Source organism: Pteropus vampyrus, unplaced genomic scaffold, assembly GCF_000151845.1.
Source record: "Pteropus vampyrus isolate Shadow unplaced genomic scaffold, Pvam_2.0 Scaffold183, whole genome shotgun sequence".
In the NCBI taxonomy this organism is placed as follows: domain Eukaryota; kingdom Metazoa; phylum Chordata; class Mammalia; order Chiroptera; family Pteropodidae; genus Pteropus; species Pteropus vampyrus.
This window is the reverse complement of record NW_011888964.1, coordinates 1,610,247-1,617,348: the sequence shown is the minus strand read 5'-3', so window position 1 is coordinate 1,617,348 and position 7,102 is coordinate 1,610,247. Positions and strand designations below refer to the sequence as shown.

At 38.7% G+C, this 7,102-nt stretch overlaps 1 protein-coding gene across 1 annotated transcript in view; it reads right to left on the bottom strand.

The window, feature by feature from the left end:
- The window catches only part of KHDRBS3 (KH RNA binding domain containing, signal transduction associated 3), a 113,876-nt gene that overhangs the window by 105,035 nt on the left and 1,739 nt on the right, over positions 1-7,102 (bottom strand). The gene's annotated exons all lie outside the window — the stretch shown is intronic.

Below are 7,102 nucleotides of genomic sequence, written 5' to 3'. Positions count from 1 at the left end.
AACAGAAAGAATAAAACACGTAAGTCACGGTATTTGAAGACTAGAGGGGAGAAGGTAAATGAAGGAGAAGCCAACGGACAAAAATGACGCCCCGGTTTCAGGCGTGGGCACCCGGGTGCACGTGCTGTCATAAGGAACACAGGAAAAGGCCCGGTTGGCCAAGAACAGGAGGGAGGAGCTCATTTATGGACATGCCAAAGCTAGGACATCCCGTCGGACGGCCAAGTGGAGGTCAGGCAGGGCTGGGCGTAAGTCCGAAACCCGCCTTCCTTCCCCTCTGTAACTGTGCTTCTCAGCACCGACGTATGTCACGTGTCCCTTGTTTGGCATAATTATGTGTCAATTACTTGTTTTGATAAAAATTCACAGTATGAATTTCCGCCATTTTATTCCACCAGGCTGAGTCCTCAAAGAGCGAGATTAAGTCTCGCTCCTATTTCCTACCTCGAGCACCAGTGTGGGCAGGCGGTTTTCAGCGGATCCACCTTGGCGGTCCTCAAGGGGCCCAGAGCCAAAATGATCCGTCCAGTGAATAGCATGATACCTAAGCCGGCAGCACGCTGCAAGGCACGGAGACCGTTTTGACCTTTCGGCTCAGCAACACGCTTCGAGATCAACCGTCCATCGCCCGCCAGACAGCAAGCAGCGATGTGGTAAGAGATTCCTGTAGGACAACACTCGTCGCAGACTTTAATCTCCGAATGTCCTGCCTTGTGACAAAAGTACATACGGAGAAGCTTTTCTAGTCTTTTGAAAGTAACGAGCCTAAATATAACCAAATTTTATAATTACTCATTTGGGTAAATAAAATAATAGTAGTCATAAGAACACACCACCAAAACAACACGTGTAAACTCTTTCAGGAACCCCTCAATAAATGTCTGGCTGTTTTGGGAACCCATTTAACAGATCGAAGTTCACGTGCTCCTCTGTGGGTCAACGAAGACATTTTTAAGAGAATAAGGGAGCAGTCACAGCTTCGGATCTGAAATCCCATCACGGAATTTTCGAATGCTGTCGTATTTGCAAATGCCACGCGAAATACCTTCCACGATACGGGGACCGGGTGTCACAGGAGCCCTGAGAAGCCCTCAGCACAGAATCGCAGCGGCTTCAGAAGATGTGACCCTCTCATCCCCATGAAGGGAGAGGATGGACATGGGAGGGGACTGCGCATTATTGACAAAAAAAGGGCCTGAGCGGCCGACACACCGTCCGGAGGATCCGCCATCCTGAGTGGCCTTTCTACTTGATCACGGGGTCCCACGATTAAGGGACTCATGGAAGGACATCCACGGGGACTTATAATAAACAAATGTGTCTTTACGTAACTATTCTTAGTATCAGGCTTCCTTGACATCAACAAGGTTCGAAATCCTCACTAGCCATCCATATTAATTTTGGCAAGGGCACTTAGATTTAAAAAAGCTAACGGACATCATCACTTTATAGCTACAGGTAAACTACCAACCGAATACACAAAGACAAATGATTTTCACAGAAATCCTCCGGAAAAAAATATTACATGCCTCTGAAATTCAATTAGGAATCACGGAAAAGGCAACTTATAACACACTAATATGACCGTCAAATATTGACTACTCACGAAAATTTTAAATCCATGATTTCTATGAAGGAGGCTTCCACCTAGCAGTAAAGTCATGGATTTTGAACGGTCTGCAACACACTACAAAGGAAAAATGCAAGCCAGCCTTGAAAAAGAAAGTTTTCCTGAATTTTAATTCAAATTCCAGGTGTGAACATGCTTTATAAGTACTGTCTCTCTCTAAAAGACACTTAACCTAAGACTTCTGTGAGGCAGCAAATATATAAAATTTAAAATTTGTACATAATAGGAAAACCTTTACTATAAGAAACCATGTTGATTCATATAAAGTTACTGAAAATAGTATGTACACATTAGAATGCTTAAGAGACTAAAGAAATGAATCTAATTTAAACCTATAGAATTTAACAACACGATAAGTCTTAAAAAACATAACCACGGTGCAAAGGTATCTCAAAAATTAACCACTTCAGGCACCTTTTTCCTCCAAAACAGAAATCTTTTTTATCCTAATTATAAAAGTTACAAGTTATTGTTAAAACATTAAAGTACAGAAACATGTAAAATAGAAAAAAGCATATAATCCTACCCTCCACAAAGTAACTGCTGTTAAGATTCTAGTTAGTTTTTTTTTTTTTCTTCAAATGATTGTCTAACCAGGATCCTATCTATTCTACACCTTGCTTTTTCTAGTTTTACTTAAGAATAGGGACATTTACCAAAGCAGTCGAGCATGTATGTACAATGATACAGACCAACTTTATTTACTTTCATATTGCAACTCACTTTTTAATGATGCGTAAGTACGGCTTTCACCCTGGCATGAGTTTGCACGTGGCATTCTCTCTCCTGAAATAGTTCCCAATCGTCAAACACACGGAGAAGCCGACCGCATCCTCCAAAACAGCTCAAACATCACTTCCTACTCCGACTTCACAGTCCTCGTGGCCAACCCTATCCCACACCCCCGCTAACACTTTATTTACAAACCCTCATAAAAACCTGCACATCTTCTTGAAATGAACCTGTTTGGCCAAAGAGAATGGCTTGTGATATCTCAGATGCCCTCTGCCCTCGTCCAGTGCTCCTCTGCCACAGTCACCTCGATCTCGCCCTGTCTTACTTCTGACCTCAGGGAAGCCTTCTCTGAGAGTCAACATCACCCTTCTCTTGTCTTCTAGGGCACCTTAACATTGAACTTCTCACACTGTAGTGTAAACACTGACCTCATCATCTGCAGGCCCCACAAAACCGAGAGCTTCTTATGAGAAAACCACTTGTTATTAATCACTTGTTTTCCCAGCCCAACGCCTGCCTCAGAGAAGACCCACGATAAATGAGAGGCATATGAACGGACGTGCAGGTTCAGTGATGAGTGAACCAGCGAACGCTAGGATAATAAATATGCGATCTGAACCACAAGGTCCTCGAAGACAGGGCACCTTGTTCCAATGTCGAGTGACATTTATATTAACTCTGTTTTATCTAATCACTGCTAAGGACCAAGGAGCACTATGGAGAACCATTTTTACAGCTTACAATCGCTTTTAATAAAATCATAAAACGGTGTTTACTTTGAGTTTCACACTTTACAGGCTCAGTCATGTGACTCAAGAGAGGGAATACACTTTAAGTTTGAATATTAAGAATATTAAGAATATTAAGTTCAGTGGTGTGCCATTGACAAAGTTTTGAAAATGGTTCATGAAAAGAAGAGCAATTATTTGATTAATGGAAATCATTCTATCGGATGGAGGGTCACAAACAGCCCTTCTCTCTTGCCCCAGAAGCTAAAAGAGTCCGTCAGCGTCGGCTCCACTGCTATGCCACAGGGCCAGGTACCGCCAGCTTCTTCCAGCTCAGCCTAGTTACTGACGCCGGCACGCAAGCCTTTTCTTAGAACTGATGGACACACTACATTAGCCTTTTATACAAGGCTGGCTTGAAACTTGCATGCTCAATTATTCTAAGCAGAAAAATTCTTTTTCAGCATTCGGAAAGCAATAGATTTCTAAGTAGCTTAATTTTAGACACTACTATAAGTACTTGAAATGGACTCTGTTCTCTGTTAGACACAAATTATAATTTGTCTTCCCCTACTCTCATCAAAGTTGACATTGAAAAATAATATTTGAGATTTTATTTCATATACTTTACTCATATACTTACTTATACACAACAGGCTATTAATTATAGATTAATTGTCTACTAGATTAGGAACTATTTGAAGACAGACAGGGTCTGTTTATCTTCCTCTATTGTATATTGAGCATAAAGAGTATACTGAGCCTAGTGATCAATTTATAAAGGTTTCCGTAAGCCATGCTTTGTTTAGTCATGAGTCTACGAAATGTTCAAACATAGTTTTTTTTTTTTTCTATTTACTAAAAATGTATATCCTAGTTCTGCAAGTATGGCTGAGTAAGCTCCTAACAGGCTGACCGCCTACAGATGGCAACTATGAACTCTTAAACTCTGAACAGAATATAAAAACCAATTATCTGAAGCCTGTGGAGAATGATCAAAAAGGCAAGGAGATTCTGGAAGGGAGTCAAGACTCGGAAGAAGGGAATGGCCTAGGCGAATATGTTGATTTTAGAGTTTTTAGCCTGAGTAGTGAGTTTGAGGCAGCCATAGCGCTGAAATGTGAGGAAGGTGGACTAGAAAACATGAGTTGGGAAGCCCCCAAATCTTGCGGATAAAAATCTGCCAAAATATCTAGCTGACCTCCAAATCACATCTGCCAAAAAATAAATGCAAGGCAAACTAAGAACTGAATCGAGACCTGCACTCCAACCCCACAGACCAGGTCTGCAGTCTGAACGCATTCCTCAGAGAAACAGAATGGAGTCCAGAGTCCGCACAACATAACACTCACAATGTCCAGCATATGACCTGAAATTACCCAACACACAAGAAACTGGAACAATGTGATTCATTATCAAGATAAAGGATTATCGAGTCAGGTCAAATCTAAGGTGTCTAAGATTTCAGAATCAGATAAAAACTTAAAGCATCTATTTTAATTTTGCTCAATGACATAAGATAATACCTTGATTAATTAAACAAAATAGAAAAATATCAGCAGGGAAAAAATATTTTTTCCCACATACATGTATTTATATATAAATCAAATATTAATTCTGCAACAGTACCTGACATAAAATTTTATCTGATGGGCTTAACAGAAAATAAAGATAACATAAGAAAGAATCCATAAGTTTAAAATATAGCAGTAGAAACTATTCGATCTGAAGAATAAGAGGGAAAACAAAACCAACAACTAATAACAAAAGCGAATAGAGCCACCCGAAGCCTTTTGGGGAAAATTAAAAGGCTGAACATATGTGTAACCGAAGTTTCAAAAGATGAGGAGAGAAAATATATTTTAAAAAAAGTATTTGAGGAAGCAATAGCTGAAATATGACAAACCCCTTGTGTAAAACACACACAAAAAATTTTCACAAAAGATGAAATAGAAAATCTGGTTAGTGATATATCAATTAAACACACTGAACTCATCATCAAACTCTAAGCCCAGATAGCTTCGCTGGTGAATTCTAACAAATATTGAGGAAGAAATAAAACCAAACTGACATGTATTCTTTGAAAAATAACACAGGAAAGAAACACTGTCTATTCACTTTATAAAACTAGCACATAACATCAACACCAAAAATCTGACAAAGATATTATATTAAAAAAATAATGGGCCAGTATCACTCTTCAACACAGAGGCAGCCAAATCCAAAAATATATTAAAAGGCTAACGCGTCATTACCAAGTAGGGCTTTAACGCAGGAATGCAAAGTTGGTTTAATTTAGACAAATCGATCAACAAAATTCACAATTACATTAACAGTTTAAAGGAGTAGCATCCTGTGTTTACGTCAACAGATGCAGAAACAGCCTTTAATTAAAATCCACCACTCAGTCAGGATCAAATCAGCAAAACTGAAACAGAAGGGAACTTCCTCCATCTCATGAAAAGCATCTCCAAAGAATCCGCCGGCCCTTACCTGTCTTAATGTAAAACGCTGAATGCTTTCCGCATCAACTGGTAACAAGGGAAGAATGCCTAATCTCTCCACTTGTGTTATACTAGAGACCCTAACCAATACAATAATCCACACTAAATAAATAAAAAGCATACAAATTGGAAAGGAAGAAGTAAACTGTTTATGCAGATGATATGATTATGCACACAGCATATCCTAAAGAATTATAAATCAGCTCGCTAGAAGTAACGATTGAATTTAGCAAGGCAGCAGAATACTCGATCACTATACCAAATTTTATATTAGAAGCAAAATCGGAACACATTTAAATTATTCATTTTACAACAGTGTCAAAAATAACATATTTAGGAATAAGGTTAACAAAAGACAAAAGTTCAAAATGCTTTACCCTGAAACTTTTGAAATACTGCTGATAGAAATTAAAAAATCTAAATTGAAAATATACACCATGTTCAAGGAAGGGATGATTCAATATTGTTAAGACGTCAAATCTCCCTAAACTGATCAAAATAGTCTATGCAACTACAATCATAATCCCTGCAGAATATTTTAGGAAAATTAATAATTCTTAAATGTATATGGAACTGCGTAGGACCTATATCCAAAAAAATTCTGAGAAAGACAAAGTTGAAGAGACTACATTACCTAACTTCGTCTTCTTATAAAAAGCTACAGTAACGAAGACGGTATGGTGCCAGCATAAGGACCCATAAGTAGATCAATGAAATGAAAGAGAAAGTGCAGAAATAGACCCTCACTTGCAGAATCACCTGCTTTTCATCACAGGTGCCAGCACCATCAGTGGGAAGAAAATATCTTTCAAAAACTGGTACTGGAAGAACAATATTTTCGTATGGAGAAAAATGAGTTTTGACATTCACGCCATACACAAAGATTAATTTGAACTGCATCATAGACCTAAAAGTAAAAAACTATAAATGATAAAAGCGTTTAGAGGAAGCGCAGGAGACCACCTTTATGTTTTAAAAAGGACTCTAAGATTTCCTTGAGGCTGGCAAAGATTTTAGTTGGTAAAGGTAATAATCATAAAAAAAACTCTGATATATTAGACTTTGTCAAAATTAAAAACTTCTGATTCTCACAGACTCTATTTAAAAAACAGTAGGCAAGCCACAGACCGAGCTAAATATTCGCAAAACATACGTCTAACAAAAGATTTGTGTCCAGGAGATATTAAAATAAAAGCTCTTACAACTTGATGATAAGAAGACATACAGCCCATTTACAAATACGCAAAAGATCTAAAAAAGACACTTCACGACAGATGATAAATGAATGGCCAATAAGAACATGAAAAAGTACACGAAAACATTAATCATTAGGAAAATGCAAATTAACTTCGCAAGGAAATACCAACACGCGAGCAGGAAGGCTAAAATTAAGAGGAAGGACGACACCAAATGCTAATTGAGACATGGAGCGGCCTCGACCTGCATGTATCGCTTCTGGAAACGTCGCGAGGTAAAACCGCTCTGGGGAAAAAGCATGGCAACTT